Raw genomic sequence first — 15,350 nt, 5'->3', positions numbered from 1 at the left:
GAACTGTCCCCTGTAAGCTCAGAAGTTTGAATGCTTGGTCCCCAGCTGGTGGAGAGGAATTGGAAGATTATGGAACCTTTAGGAAGAGGAGCTTGGGTGGAGGAAGTGGTCACAGGGCACAACCTGGTCCACTTCCTGTCCCCTCTTTGCTTCCTGGCTGCAGACACTATGTGACCAGTTGCCTCAGGCTCCTGTTGCTCTTGTTGCTAAAATTTCTTCCTTGACAAGAGATATAAACATTTATTCCTCTTCCAAGGGCCCCAACAACAGCGGAAATTCTACCAAAGTTCACCAGGGGTTACCAATGAGTGACCTTAAACTAATGGAAGGTTTGTACCCAGCAGGGATGATGACTTCCCAAGGCTTTGTAGATAGAACCTACCCTCTCCTCTAGCCCCTCCCCCAAGACCATATGCAATTAGGGCAGAATTGCATATGGCTGGTTGGGAGGGGTGGCTGGATACTCAGGTAAGGGTCCGATGTCCCTTCCAAGAGGGCGTGTCGACAGTCACCAAGTCCAGCAGTGTTGCTCTTTGGTGAGCAAGCCCAGCTTGGCCTGTGGTAGTTCGGCTCTGAGGATAATCTGAGGATAATTCCTTGCAACAGCTTTCTGTGGACTGTGTCTACTCAAACTGTGAGCCACAATAAACCCCATGTCTCTTTAGTTGTTTCTTCTTCTTCTTCTTCTTCTTCTTCTTCTTCTTCTTCTTCTTCTTCTTCTTCTTCTTCTTCTTCTTCTTCTTCTTTCTTCTTCTTCCTTCTTCTTCTTCTTCTTCTTCTTCTTCTTCTTCTTCTTCTTCTTCTTCTTCTTCTTCTCCTCCTCCTCCTCCTCCTCCTCCTCCTCCTCCTCCTCCTCCTCCTCCTTCTTCTTCTAAGATTTATTTATTATGCATACAGTGTTATACCAGCATGTATGCCTACATGCCAGAAGACGGCGGCACCAGGTTTCATTTTAGATGGTTGTGAGCCACCATGTGGGTACTAGGAACTGAACTTAGGACTTCTGGAAGAGCAACCAGTGCTCTTAACCACTGAGCCATCTCTCCATTCCCTTAAGTTGTTTCTTTTTTTTTTTTTTCAGCTTGTAGGAACTTTATTTTCCTTCCACCTTTTTCCCCTTTGCTCAGGTGTCTGCAGAGGAGCTCAGGACCACTCAGTGGTGGCTCCAACCCACTCGGTGGCCTGCGCCGTAGGAGCTGCGGACCAGTCCTCAGTGGCTGGCTGGGCACTCCAGTCTTCAGTAGGGAACTGCTGGATGGGTACAGAGGGCACCTGCACACCCTCAGACCAGTCTGCCACCTCTGGCTGAGCAGCAGTGAACTCAGGAGCTGGTGCAGTCCATTCACCCTGGAATTCCTCCTTGGTCACAGCCTTCTCAGCAGCGGCCTGTTCCTCCTTCTCAATCTCCTCTGGGTCTCTGTAGAAGTAAAGATCAGGCAGGCATAACTTCCCATGGGTGCTCACGGGAGATAGTGCCACGTATGCGGAGTACTTCCCGGGCCAGCATCCACCACATCAGACCCACTGAGTGCGCTCCCTTATTGTTGCATGGGATGGCAACGTCCACGTAGCGCATAGGAGAGTCTGTGTTACACAGCGCAATGGTGGGCAGGTTGACATAAGACGCCTCTGTGAGGGGCTGATGGTCAGCTCTGGGATCAGTCAGCACTAGAAGCCGCGGCTCCCTGAAGGCTGCTTGGATCTGGTTGGTGAAGGTCCCAGGTGTGAAGTGGCCAGCAATCGGAGAGGCTCCAGTGGAGGCAGCAAACTTCAGCACAGCTCGCTGCCCAGTGTCCCTGGAGGAGATGACGCTGACATCAGCAGGGTTCTCAATGGCAACAATAGCATGGGCTGCAAGCAACAGCTTCTCCCAGGTCCTCTTCAGATTTATGATGTAGATACCATCACTTTTCCTTTTGTAGATGTACTGCTCCATCTGAAAGTCAAGGTTGGTGTCACCTAAGTGGGTTCCTGCAGCAAGGAATTTGAGGATATCCTCCTCCTTCATCTGCAGGACATCAAGGGCTCCGGACATTGTGTAAGTTTTCCTTTAAGTTACGATGGGAATCAAGAACAACGCCGTATGGACCCGTCCCAGAGTATCGTGGAAAACAAGCTGTTTCTTATTTGTTCATGACAAGAAGAAAAATATTCCAGGTGGCATTCTGCCTGACATATTGTTGGTGTCCCCTGAATGCCACTTATGTTCACCCTTAAATTTAGTCATACTTCCTATCTAGATGGGGAATCTAGGAAACAATGTAGCCAGCTGGGAGATATATATTTTTGTCTTTAGGAAATAGTAGACATTTCCTTCAGTCTTTTGCAGCCTCAGCTTTGGCAGTGATAGAGACTTCCTGAAGGAAGCACGCCTGGGGAATATCCCTTAATGACGGAGAAGATGCAGGTGGACGGGTCAGGTGTGCAGGCTGTCTGGAAGCTAGCAGGTTGCAAGCCCACAACTCCAGTGTGGGGGCTCAGAGGTGTGTGCTTCTCCTCGGCTTTCAGTAACTGGTGATTCTCATTCCTCTCGTGTGTGTGTGTGTGTGTGTGTGTGTGTGTGTGTGTGTGTGTGTGTTCCTCCTTCTTTTGCTGGGAAGAAACTTGCTCATTTGAGGAGACACTCTGGTTAAGCCTATTTTCAGTTGTGAGAACACTGTTTGGGATGAGAATAAAAATGGACCTCCATCTGCCCAGCTTGGTTATTAGCATCCATTCGGAGGAAGCAGGGTTTGAAAGTACAGTGGGGCTGCCCACAGCCAGCTCTTTTTTCCTCTGTGCAAATCCTCTGCATTTAGCCCCTGGAAATTCTTCTGAATCAGATACTTCTGGAAGAAAGTATTAAACACCTAGGAGGCCTTAAAGGATTTGTTTATTTATTTACAATTGTCTAATTGGACACAGAACATTGGGTATGCCAGGCTGACACTACCATTGAGCTACCTCCTCTCAGCCCGATTTATTTATTTCCTGTGTGGATGCATGTAGAGGTCAGAGGTCAATGCCAGGTGTCTTCCTTAACTGCTCTTCATCTTTTTATCTTCTTTTTGTGTGTATGTGCTCCCTCAACCATGCTGAAGCCCTACTTTATGCTGAGCACATTCCTACTCCACTGGTGTGTGTGTGTGTGTGTGTGTGTGTGTGTGTGTGTGTGTGTGTTTGTGTGTGTGCGAGACCCATTGAGCTTAACAATGGCTACCTGTCCGAGCACAGGTGGGAGGGTGTTTACAGGAACGTGGGCAGCTGATCATCGGCTACAGCACTGACAGAGATGACAACCCTTTCCCCAGCCGCCATCACCTGCCCAAGGCTCCTCAGTGAAGGAGCAAGGGGTGGGTCCTCAAGAGCTTTCCCTTCCATTTGGATGTTTGTAAAAATGTGAGCTTTAGTGAAATTGGTGTAGTCCCATTGTCATGAGATGACCACTATTATCCATCTCTACAGCCCTTTTATTTACCCTAAAAGAAGCTCTGTGTCCATTAAATGGTCCCTCCAATCCCAACCCCCATCTCCTGGGATCTGCCATTTGTCTCTATGGCTGTGCCTAGTCTAATTACCTCATCTCCACGGAATATTACTCTGCCCCCCACCCTGAGCATATACTTCACTAATCTAAGCATTTATTAATCCAACCGGGATGATAACGTAAGCCATCAAAAGTCCACCCCTTGTCAATTTGACAGCCAAACTCATTCCCTTAAACCACTGAATTTCATTCTTCACCCCCAAAGGGCTCTGTCTTTATCCTGTTCTATCTGGCTTATTTTATTTATGTTTCCAAGTTTCATCTGTGTTGTAGAATGTGTAATAATCCTATACATCTTTATGGCTCAATAGTATTCTCATTTTTTTAAAATTCATTTATCTATTCACAACATTTTAAAAGTTTAGTTACGTTTAATGTGTGTGTGTGTGTGTGTGTGTGTGTGTGTGTGTGTGTGTGTGTGTGTGTAGATCAGAAGACAACTTTTAGGAGTTGGTTCTCTCTGTCTTATTAAGGCAGGTCTCTTGTTTCTGCCCATCAGGGTACTCCAGGCTAGCTGGCCGGCAAGCCTATGGTCGATTCTCCTGTCTCCATCTACTACCTCACTGTGGGAGTGCTGGGATTACCATTGTGCACCACTGCATCCAGCTTTCTGTGGATTCAAACTGAGGTAGTTAGGCTTGCTTGGCAAGCACTTTTACTCAATGAACCTTCTCTCCAGCCTTATTGAACCCACTCTGTGGAAGAACAAGCAGAGGCTTGACCTACTAGCTTAATTTACAGAGCTAGTTTGTGGTAGGATCCCAGTGAGAACTGGAAGGGTTCCTAACCCTACCCCTCTGCTGCTGTGTCTGGGCTTTCTCTCCCTCTCACAGTTCAACAGCCCCAAAGAGGCTAACAGAATCTATTACTGACTTCTTCCTATGATTCTGCATCCTACTTGTTGATGGCCCTACATGGTACCAGATTTACAGAGAAATGTCCAGAAAGGCCCAGAGAGCACAGTAACACCCTTGAGCCTTGTCTGTTGGCAAAGAAATCTGAAGGACATTTTGCAATGTTCTGACCTTTGGTACTACAGTGCTTGCCTCTTTAAAGGGGTAGGCATCAGATCATACTGTCTGACTCTGCACTTACCTACTTTCCTGTTTGTACTTCTCAAAGACGTGATACCAAAGTCAGGGAGACGGCTCAGTTGGCAAAGTTCTTGCCTTATAAGCATGAGGAGCTGAGTTCAAAGCTCAGAGTCCACATACAAAAGCCAGACATGGCAATGTGCTTGTAATCTCAGTGCTGGGAAAAGCAGAGACAAGGCATCCCCAGGGCTTAATGACCAGCCAGCTTAACCCATGCAGTGAGCCCTGTCTCAAAAAGAAAAAAAAAAAGATGGACTACATCTGAAGAGCAATATTTTTTCACTGGCCTCCACACGCCTGAACACACTGGCAGCCACACATGCACTAACACAGACACAGACAGACATAGCGAGAGAGACAGACACACAATGAGCTGCTACTTGGATTGGTTAGAGAGCAAGGCATTGGTTAGGCTCAGAACCTGTGTTCACTGAATGGTGCATTTGGCAGCAGTTTCCAGACCAAAGGAACCAACCAGATGTGTGTTAAATCAATCAATGATAAATAAATAAATATATTAACATTTCCATTTTAATGAACTTGCTGATGGAGTCATGGAAATTGTTATTGAGTGAGGGCTTCCCGCCCCACGTGACTAGAAGCCAATTTTAAAGCACCAGATTTCGATTACACAGCCAAACAGCAAGGAGCCCAAATCACAAAATGTAGCACAAATGTCCCTCCCAGATCCATCAACAGTGGAGTGGCTACAGGGAGGGAGGCATTCCTTGTTGCTTGGACAGCATGCTCCCTCTTGGAGTGAGTGACATTCCCTAGAGGAACCTCAGGGGATTATGGGCTGTGACATCCTTTAGCTGATGACTTGGCTTCTGTTCCTGTCCATTCTTAAAATGCCAGTTTTGAGCTGAAAGACTCAGCAGCAGAAGGCTGGAGGCCTTTCCTGACCAGACCTTTGTTACTTAAGAAATCTGTGTCTGAGTGTGCCCAGGCTGCAGCCGATTTACGTCATTACCATTCCTGAAATCTCCTGTAGCCACTTTAGATTGTCAATTCAGAGAGCTTCTGGGAGGAGCTCACCTTCCATCTCCCATTGTAACGGCTTAGTGATCGCTGTGTGTGTATATGTGTATGCAGGTGCACATGCGTATGCATGTGTTTAGAGGCCAGAGGTCGACATCATGTGTCTTCCTCAGCTGCTCTTACATTAAAATATTTTTAGACGCATCTTATGGTATGAATGTTTTGTCTATGGTATGCCCACTACATGTGTGACTAGTGCTTATGGAGGTCAGAGGGTGGCTTGTATCTCCCTGGAGCTGAAGCTGGAGCTAGAATGGTTGTGAGTCATCCTGTGGGTAGTGGGAATTGAACTTGGGTCCTCTGCAAGTCTTAACCAGTGAGCCATTTCTCCAGTCTCTCTTACACTTTGAGGCAGGATCTCTCACATTTTGAGGCAGGATCTCTCACTTAGCTGGAGCACTCCGATTTGGCAAGACTGGCTGGCAAGTTGCAGGGATTTACTTGGCTCAGTCTCCTCAGTGCTTGGATTATTTGTGTGTGCTACTGTACCTGACTTTTTCGGTGGGTGCTGAGATCTGAACTCAGGTCCTCAGGCTTGCACAGTCAGTGCTTTACTGACTGAGCCACCTTCCTAGCCCTACTTAGTGATCTCTTGATCACTGTGGGATCAAATGTTCAGAACAAAGTATCAAAAACTCTGGAACAAAGCAGAAAGCTGACAGCATAAGGTTTTAAACCCATCGGAAACTTTTCAAGGGTTATCTGACTCCCTGAGGACAGATTTGACTCCAGCTTATGGGATGAGATGTTACCTTGCAGAAAATTGCACATGATTTGTATCCTATGGAGATGCCATTCATTTCTAAGCTAAAACATCTTGTGTGATCTTTAGCTGAGCTGCATTTATAGGCATTCATTGCTCACCTCTGTGTCTGACCTAACGTCCTCATGACTCAGGTAAACAAATCTTTTTGGGATGTATTGATAGACCACTAGCTTCCCCAGACCCCAAAGCTAGGAATGTTTTTAGACAGCCTCTGAGGTTTGCAGTAGAGACTCACCATTCTGCTGTAACCATCCACCTGATGGGTCTGAAAATGCCTTGATCCATGCCTTTCTTTTGCTCTGTAACTATAAAAAGCTCATTAAACTGTTTCCATGTCAGTTGGAGAATGGTGTTTGGGGCAACAGAAATCCATGTCCTCTGCCTCGGTTCCTCATATTTGCCTCCAGAATAAACTCACCTCCTTTGAGGAGAGAGCTGGGTTTTGCATGGACAGTTAGTTGTGTTTCCTGATTTTGAATAGTCTTACAGGCAAGCATTAGGAGATGGGACATTATTCATGAGTTAAAGTGGGTGGCAGTCAGAAGTGCACTGGAAGTTTTCTGACAACAGGGTTTACTTCACTTTTCTGTCCTCACATGGGGTGACCTAGTGTCAGATGTGTGATGGCAGTAGCCAGTTCTGCAAGGCCCATGACAGGGGGAAGCCAGTGCAGTGAGGAACAGATCTGTGAGCCCCTGTCTTGGGCAGTCATAGTGGTCACAGCTGGTTTGGTGTGGTCTGGGTGGTCTTGTTTTGCGCTTCTTTTGTACACCATGATGCCTGTCTGGTGTGACGTAGCCCTGTAACTGTATTGGCTTCTACCAACCATGCACTTTGCTTCTTTTTGGTATTATGCCTGCCAAGCCCACTTTTGTACTATTTTCTATTTTTTCTTCTTATTTTTACTATTATTGTTATTACGACGCATGCGCATGATGTATCTGATATTAGAAGTGTAGATATTAGAAGACAACCTTGTGGAGTTTGTCTTTTTCTTCCTTCATTACATGGGTTCTGGGGATGGTACTCAGGTCTCCAGGCTAGCAACCTTTTCCTATACTACAAAATACAAGATACCTATCATGTTTCCTTTCTTTATTTGTACACATGTGTGGTAGAAGTGTGTGCGTTAGCCGGGCGGTGGTGGCACACGCCTTTAATCCCAGCACTCGGGAGGCAGAGCCAGGCGGATCTCTGTGAGTTCGAGGCCAGCCTGGACTACCAAGTGAGTTCCAGGAAAAGGCGCAAAGCTACACAGAGAAACCCTGTCTCGAAAAACCAAAAAAAAAAACCAAAAAAAAAAAAAAAAGAAGTGTGTGCGTGTGTTCATATGTTTGGGTTTACATGCTTGTGGAGGCCAAAGGTCAACAGTGAGTGTCTTCCTCTATCATTATCTGCCTTATTTTTCTGAGGCACAGTCCCTCACTGAACCTATTTAGCTAGTATGGCTCACAGTGAGCTCAGGGGATCTTCTTGTTTCTGCCTTCCACTCCCAGCACAGATGTTACAGCTGTGCACCATCATGCCCAGCTTTTGCGCTGGCGCTGGGGATCTGAACTCAGGTCCTCAAGCTTGAACACTTTACCCACTGAGCCGTCTCTCCAGACCACCACGTGCCTTTCTTTCTTTCTTTCTTTCTTTCTTTCTTTCTTTCTTTCTTTCTTTCTTTCTTTCTTTCTTTCTGTTTTTCTTTTTTTTCATGTTGTTTTTACGAGACAGGGTTGCTCTGTGTAGCCCTAGTTGTCCTGGAACTCACTCTGTAGACCAGGCTGGCCTTGAACTCAGAGATCCATCTACCTCTGCCCTCCAAAATGCTGGGGTTAAAGGCGTGTACCACCACCTGGCCCACCATGTGCCATTTTCATGCACCATGAAACATGTTCTACGTGCAATTTTTGCCCCAGTCATTTGACAAACCATAAAATCCACGTGCAGCTGGTGGATCCTACACATGCTTAGATGGCGAGTTGGGGTTGACTGTGATTTGCCAGTTTCTGTCCTAGAGATTATTATTATTTTTTAAAATCTGTCTGTAGGCCTTTAGCTAACTTTGTGTTTATCTAGATGTTTACTCAGCATTCTTTCTGCTGAACATTTGCACGGGCATGCTTGTGCACAGACACTTGGTGTGTGTTCAGGTCTCTGACCCTCTTTGACACAGTTTAGTATTCCACGGCTTCCACCATCAACAAGACAGAAGACCCTGTAACCTGCCCTCACCATAGAACTGTAGAATTGCTGTTTTTAACCTGAAAACATATTAGGAAAACTACACACTGACAAATGAGACAGAAATTCCTGTGAGTTACCTTTTTCCTTTATGTCCACCCCAAGTTTATTCGTGACCTTGACTTCCCTCCTCTACATCAAAGGCTTTATTAAGATGTTTCCTGTAGCATGAATCTTAAAGAGTTTTAATAAAAACAAACCCAAGGCCAGTTATTTGGGTGAGTGCTGGAAGATCAGAGAAGCAGAACAAGCCACAGCCACCTCACCTCGCCAGTTCCTCAGCTGATCCTGTTTCCTCAGACTGGAAGCCTCTCAGTCCTCATCCAGAATGAATCTCAGCTGAACTGCTGCTCAAAAGCCTAAAAGCTTAACCAGCCCTAGTTCCTGGTTTTCATGCCTTATATACCTTTCTGCTTCCTACCATTACTTCCTGGGATTAAAGGCTCACTTCCTGGGATTAAAGGCGTGAGTCACCATGCCTGGCTGTTTCCAGTGTGGCTTTGAACTCACAGAGATTTGGATGGATCTCTGCCTCCCAAGTGATAGGATTAAAGGTGTGTGTGCCACCATTTTCTGGCCTCTATATCTAGTGGCTGTTCTGTTTTCTGACCTCAGATAAGTCTATTAGGGTGCACAATATTTTGGGGAACACAATATCACCACAGTTTCCCTTGGGGTGGGAGAGATGGATCAGTGGTTAAGAGAAGACAGGCTTGGTTCCCAGTACCCATGTCAGCTCACAACCACTTGTAACTCCAGTCCCAGAGTATCTGACACTCTCTTCTGGCTTCCGAGGGTACCTACACAAACATGGCACACACACACACACACACACACACACACACACACACACACACACCTACACCCTTAAAACTAAATGGAGCCATGTTTTCCTGGGGCTGGAGGGATGTCTGGGGAGATGGTGTGAGGATGTTAGTTCAGATCTCAACCAGACATAGTTGAGTGCCCCTGTAACTCTACTGTGTTTGGAGTGGTTGAGAAGGACGACTGAGGGTTTCGGGCTGCCAGCCTAGCTCCAGGTTCAGTGAGAGACCCTATCTAATGGGAACAAGAAGATAGAGAGTGATCCCGATGTCTTCCTCAGGCCTCCACACACACTTGCACAGGTGTGTTCATACATGTTCGTATAAGTGCACACATAGATATTTTCATAAATAAAGGCAGGTCTGTCCGTAAGAGAAATTTGGAGGCTTGCAATTCCCCTACCATCCTGTTATCACTAAGAGTTCACTTTTGTAACACCCTCTCCAGGAGATGCCAGCAAGGACAGGGACCCAGGCCAGGAGTGGGACTGGTGATGGGCTGGCTTGTGTGGGTGAAAGGTAATGAGTTAATGGCACTGGGAGTGGGCGATGCACCAAGGGACTCATCAAGGAGGTGCCAGGGACATCAAGCTGTCAACAGCTCTGTGGAGGAGAGCAGAGCATGCGGAGGCTCCGAGGGTTCCTGCAGGGCCTCTTCCACCCTCTTCTGGCAGCTGGGGACTTGCCCCCGTGGGTCTACGGTATCATTAGTGCAGGCCAATGCATCCCGCCATCCTTGGATTTGACAGGCCCACGTGGCTGGTGGGCTCTTTCTATTGTAAAGTGAAGAGCAGTGACTCCAGTGGGTGGAGGGCAAAGTATAGGTTCCTGCCTGGTGCTTGCTGGGTACCATGATAGGACAGGTGTTAATTAAATGGTCCTTAGGCTGTGGGAGGTGGGCTTTTCCCAACTTAGGAGCAAGTGGAAAACCTGGTGCTCCTTCCTCTACCATCTCAGGGGAATGGCCAAGAGTCTATGGAAGAAAAAAAAGGCTCACCCTTATTTACGATTTTTTAAAAATTATAGCTTGCTCTGCCTTCCAATCAAAGGTCACAGATATGTTTTGAATTTGTACCTACTGACTGCTTAGAACGCCTCTGAGTGAATGTGCTATATTTATGTAACTAGTAGTTTATTAAAAAAAATTAAATATTATTTCAAGCGTGTGAGCTTGTATGCCTGTGACACAGGCATGTGTGAAGGTCAGAGGGCAACTTGAACTGTGTGAGTCCCGGAAAGAGAACTAGGGTTGGCAGCCTTTGTCCAAGTACCTTTGCCCACTGAGCCAGCTTGCTGGCCCCTAGCAATTTAGTGTAGATCACTGGTTCTTGTCTTTTTAGGTTGGGTCATTAAGGGCATGGAAGTGGAAGGAATTCATGCTGATCTTGCAAGGTGACTGAGTTCCTAGGACAAAGGGCCATTATTAAAGAGTAAGGGAGCTGGGGAGACGGCCCAGTAGAAAAAGTGCTTGCTGTGCAAGTGTGAGGACCTGAGTTCGAATCTCCAGCGCACAAGCAATATGTCAGAAGTTGCTACTCACGTGCCTTTGGCCCCTATGCTTTGGGAGCAGGAACAGGGGGGTCACTGGGGTTGGCTGGCCACCAGTCTAGCTTCAAGTTCAGTGACAGAACTTGTCTCAAGGGACTAAGGTAAGAGTGATAGAGCAGGGCACCAAAGGCCTCCTCTGGGAGTCACTCATACCTATGTACACCATACACATGCATGTGAGGTTGAGACAGGCCCTTGAGTCTCTCTGGTTTTCTGTCTCACTGTATAATCTCATACTCTCAGCATGCTTCCACCGTAAGGGCATCTGCCGTGTTGTGAGCTGCCAGAGGAACCTCACCAGGAGCTGAACAGGTGGAGCTGTCCAGACTATGTGCAAATCTAGGCCCCAGAGAAAGAGAGCACAGGTGCGTGCTTGATTGTTCTGAAAACTAAGGCAAGCTCAACAAGACTCTAGCACTCCACAGCCACCAACAGGGAAACCCGTGTCTTCCAGGAAGAAGTCTGCCTGAGCACCCTGCACGTGCACACATACACATGTGCACACATACACTTCTCTACGTCTGTAGAGTCAATGCATTAAAAAAAAAATCAGCTTCGTTGACATGTGTCTTTGTTATTTTTATCTTGCTGTGATAAAATACCATGACCAAAAGCAATGTATGGAAGGAAGAGTGTATTTTGGCTTCCAGTTCCAGAGGGAGAATCCATAATGACAGGGAAACATGGCAGCCGGTGGCTGGAGTGAGAAGCTAAGAGATCAGATCTCAACTGCAAATGTGAAGCAGTTGGACTGGCTATGGGACAAAGCTATTGTCTTAGTCACTGCCCTCCTACTGCTATGAAGAGACACCATGACCATAGCAACTCTTATAAAGGAAAGCATTTAACTGGGGCTGGCTTACAGTTGCAAAGGTTTAGTCCATTGTCATCATGGCGGGAAGCATGGTAGCACACAGATAGACATGGTGCTGGAGAAGTAGCTGAGAGTTCTACATCTGAACTGGCAGGCAGCAGGAAGAGAGAGACACTGGGACTAGCTTGGACTTTTGTTTTGTTTTGTTTTTTTGAGACAGGGTTTCTCCGTGTAGTTTTGCTGCCTGTCCTGGATCTTGCTCTGTAGACCAGGCTGACCTCGAACTCACAGAGATCCACCTGGCTCTGCCTCCCAAGTGCTGGGATTAAAGGCATGTGCCCCACAGGCCGGTGTCTTGGACTTTTGAAACCCCAAAGCCCACCCCCAGTGATACACTTCCTCTAACAAGGTCATACCTACTCCAACAAGGTCACACCTCCTAATCCCTTTCAAATAGTGCCACTCCCTAATGACCAAGATTCAAATATATCAGCCTGTGGGGGCTGTTCTCATTCAAACCACCACAGCTATGAACCCTCAAAGCTCAAGTCCAGTAATGTACTTTCTCCAGCAAGGCCCTACCTCCTAAAGGTTTAATGACCTTCCCAAATAGGGTCACCAGTTGGGGACCAAGTGTTCAAATACATGAACCTGTGTGTGACATTTCTCTTTCAAATTACAACATGTGATTGTACTTAAAACCTTCCTGTGTTTAATATGATGTTTGTGGGTGCATACTTATACCATCACCACAATCAAGGATATAAACACACACCACCTGCAAAAGCCATATACATAATTTTCATAATGAAAATGCAATCCTATTTTAAACATTCATTCACTTTGAACCAGAAATGCCAGTTCTAGGATGAGCTACCTAAGGAAGTAGTTACCCAGATGGGGAGATGATCATCACTGTGCTGTCAGTAACAGTGAATAATTAGGTGCAACCAAGTGACCAGCAAAACAAGAGCAGCTAAGTATTGTGATGCAGTCACACCATGGGGTCCAGCACATCTATTACAAAGACTGAATGTAGGGTGCATATTCATTGTCATGAACATCAGCGTGTCCATCTGTCCATCTTCTATAAGAAGAGAGAGATGGCCGGGAGGTGGTGGCACATACTTTTAATCCCAGCACTCTGGAGGCAGAGCCAGGTGGATCTCTGTGAGTTTGAGGCTAGCCTGGTCTACAGAGCAAGATCCAGGACAGGCACCAAAACTACACAGAGAAATCCTGTCTCAAAAAAAAAAAAAAAGAGAGAGAGAGATAATATCAGATATTCATCCTCTATCTCTCCAGCTGTCTATCATCTATCTACTTATCCACCCATTACTTATCTATTCATCCATCCACCATCTATCATTCATAACCTACAATCCATTATCTGTCATCTTTCCATTTATACATTATCTGTCAACTTATTTATCTATCTATGTATCTATGCATCTATGTATGTATGTATGTGTGTATGTATGTGTGCATGTATGTATGTATGTATGTATGTATCTATCTATCATTTCTATAATTGTGCTAGTTAGTTTTTTGTCGACTTGACACAAGTCATCTGGAAAGAGGGGACCTCTACTGAGAAAATGCCTCCATCAGATTGACCTGTAGGCAAGTCTGTGGGACATTTTCTTGATTAGTAATTGATGTGGGAGGGCCCAGTTCACTGTGAGCAGTGCTACCACTGGGTAGGTTGTCCTGGGAGGTAAAAGAAAATTAGCTGAATGTAATTTTAGAGAGCAAGCCAGTAAGCAACATTTCTCCATGGTCTCTGCTTCAGTTCTTGCCTCCAGGATCCTGCCTTGAGTTCCTGCCTTGGTTTCCCTCACGGATGGACTATAAAGTATAAGATGAAATAAACCCTTTCCTCCAAAAGTTGCTTTTGGTCATGGTGTCTATCACAGCAACAGAAATGTAACTAGGAAACATGTATTTTCTATGCCTCTATCTATCACCAATTATCATCTATCCATCATATGCTGTCTATCTATTGTCTTAGTTAGTGTTCTATTGCTATGAAGAGACACCATCACCATGGCAACTCTTAGAAAGGAAAGACATTTAATTGGGTGGCTTATAGTTCAGAGGATTAGTTCAATATCATCATGGTGCGACAGGGCCACATACAGGCAGACATGGTGCTAGAGAAGTAGCTGAGAATCTTACATCTTGACTCAAAGGCAACAGGAAGTGGTCTGTCTTACTGGGCATGGCTTGAGCATATATGAGACCTCAAAACCTGCCTCCACAGTGACTCACTTCTTCCAACAACAAGACTACACGTACTCCAACAAAGCCATACCTCCTAATAGTGCCACTCCCTTGAAGGCCATTTTTCTTTCAAACCACCACAATCTGTCTTTCTGTTTATCTATCTATCTATCTGTCTGTCTGTCTGTCTGTCTGTCTATCTATCTATCTATCTATCTATCTATCTATCTATCTATCTATCTATCTATCTATTTATCTATCTATCTTTCTCAAGCCATCCGTCCATCATCCATCCATTTTTCATCCTTCACAATAACTCTACTGTATCTAGCTGTCCATTATTTATTTTTTAATCACCTAGCTTCTGTTATCTGTCTCTGTTCCACCCTCCTCTCAACCACCTCTGTCTGTCCATTGCTCCTAAGGACTATTCTCAGGTGGCATTGTCTGGCTTTCCTCAGTACAGCATCCTTACAATAACAATCTAGGAAAGGTCCTGTGGGAAGAGCGTCTCCTGTAACTCAGATGTTACAGGAGACAAATACTCAAATCGGGCATGTATGACCCAGTGTCACCAAGCAGTGACAAGGCCCCTGGAGCCTCTTCAGCTGAAGGAAGCAGGGGATGGTTTGGATAATGTCCACCCTAAGTGGAAGAGCAGAGGTGGCCATGGTTAGAGGGAGGTTGTTTTTTAAATCTGCTGTGTAGGGCATGGTGGCACACACCTTTAATCCCAGCACTCAGGAGGCAGAGGCAGGCAGATCTCTGTGAGTTCGAGGCCAGCCTGGTCTATAGACTGAGTTCCAGGACAGCCAGGGCTACACAGGGAAACTTCATCTTGAAAAACCAAAACAAACAAACAATCTGCTGTGCTGAGCTCTTCATTTCCCAAAGTCAGAATCAAAGCTAGAAGAATCTGTGTCTCCATTTTACCAAGAAATGGGACCGGGAAGTCAGGTCACTCCCATGAGGTCACAGTCAGTGGCAATGGCAGGGGTCCACACCCACATCTGATTCTCTGTGTTGTATTGTGGAGGCCCCACATGGGTCCTCCTTCAAGGAGGAGGCAGAGGGTCATCTCCAGCCGTCAGTGACTTCAGGCTCATCTACTGCTGCCTTACCCGAGGAAACCTCCTGTGTGGGTAAGCTCTCTTTGAAGACAGAGAGCACCAGTGAGAGATGTGTCCCCCTGGCAGTCAGCGTTTACCCCACATCTCACTCCTAGGATGGCTGAGAATGTTTCAGCGGAACATCAAATATTTAGCCTCTCCCTGCTTCCCTTTCA

The 15,350-nt window shown here is 46.1% G+C and overlaps 1 pseudogene; it reads right to left on the bottom strand.

Moving 5' to 3' along the window:
• Window positions 1-1,074: 1,074 nt before the first annotated feature.
• Window positions 1,075-2,035, bottom strand: LOC131899952 (small ribosomal subunit protein uS2-like; annotated as a pseudogene).
• Window positions 2,036-15,350: the final 13,315 nt, after the last annotated feature.

Source organism: Peromyscus eremicus, chromosome 1, assembly GCF_949786415.1.
Source record: "Peromyscus eremicus chromosome 1, PerEre_H2_v1, whole genome shotgun sequence".
Classification (NCBI taxonomy): Eukaryota; Metazoa; Chordata; class Mammalia; order Rodentia; family Cricetidae; genus Peromyscus; species Peromyscus eremicus.
Note: the sequence above shows the minus strand (reverse complement) of the source record. Positions and strands in the feature narration are given on the sequence as shown.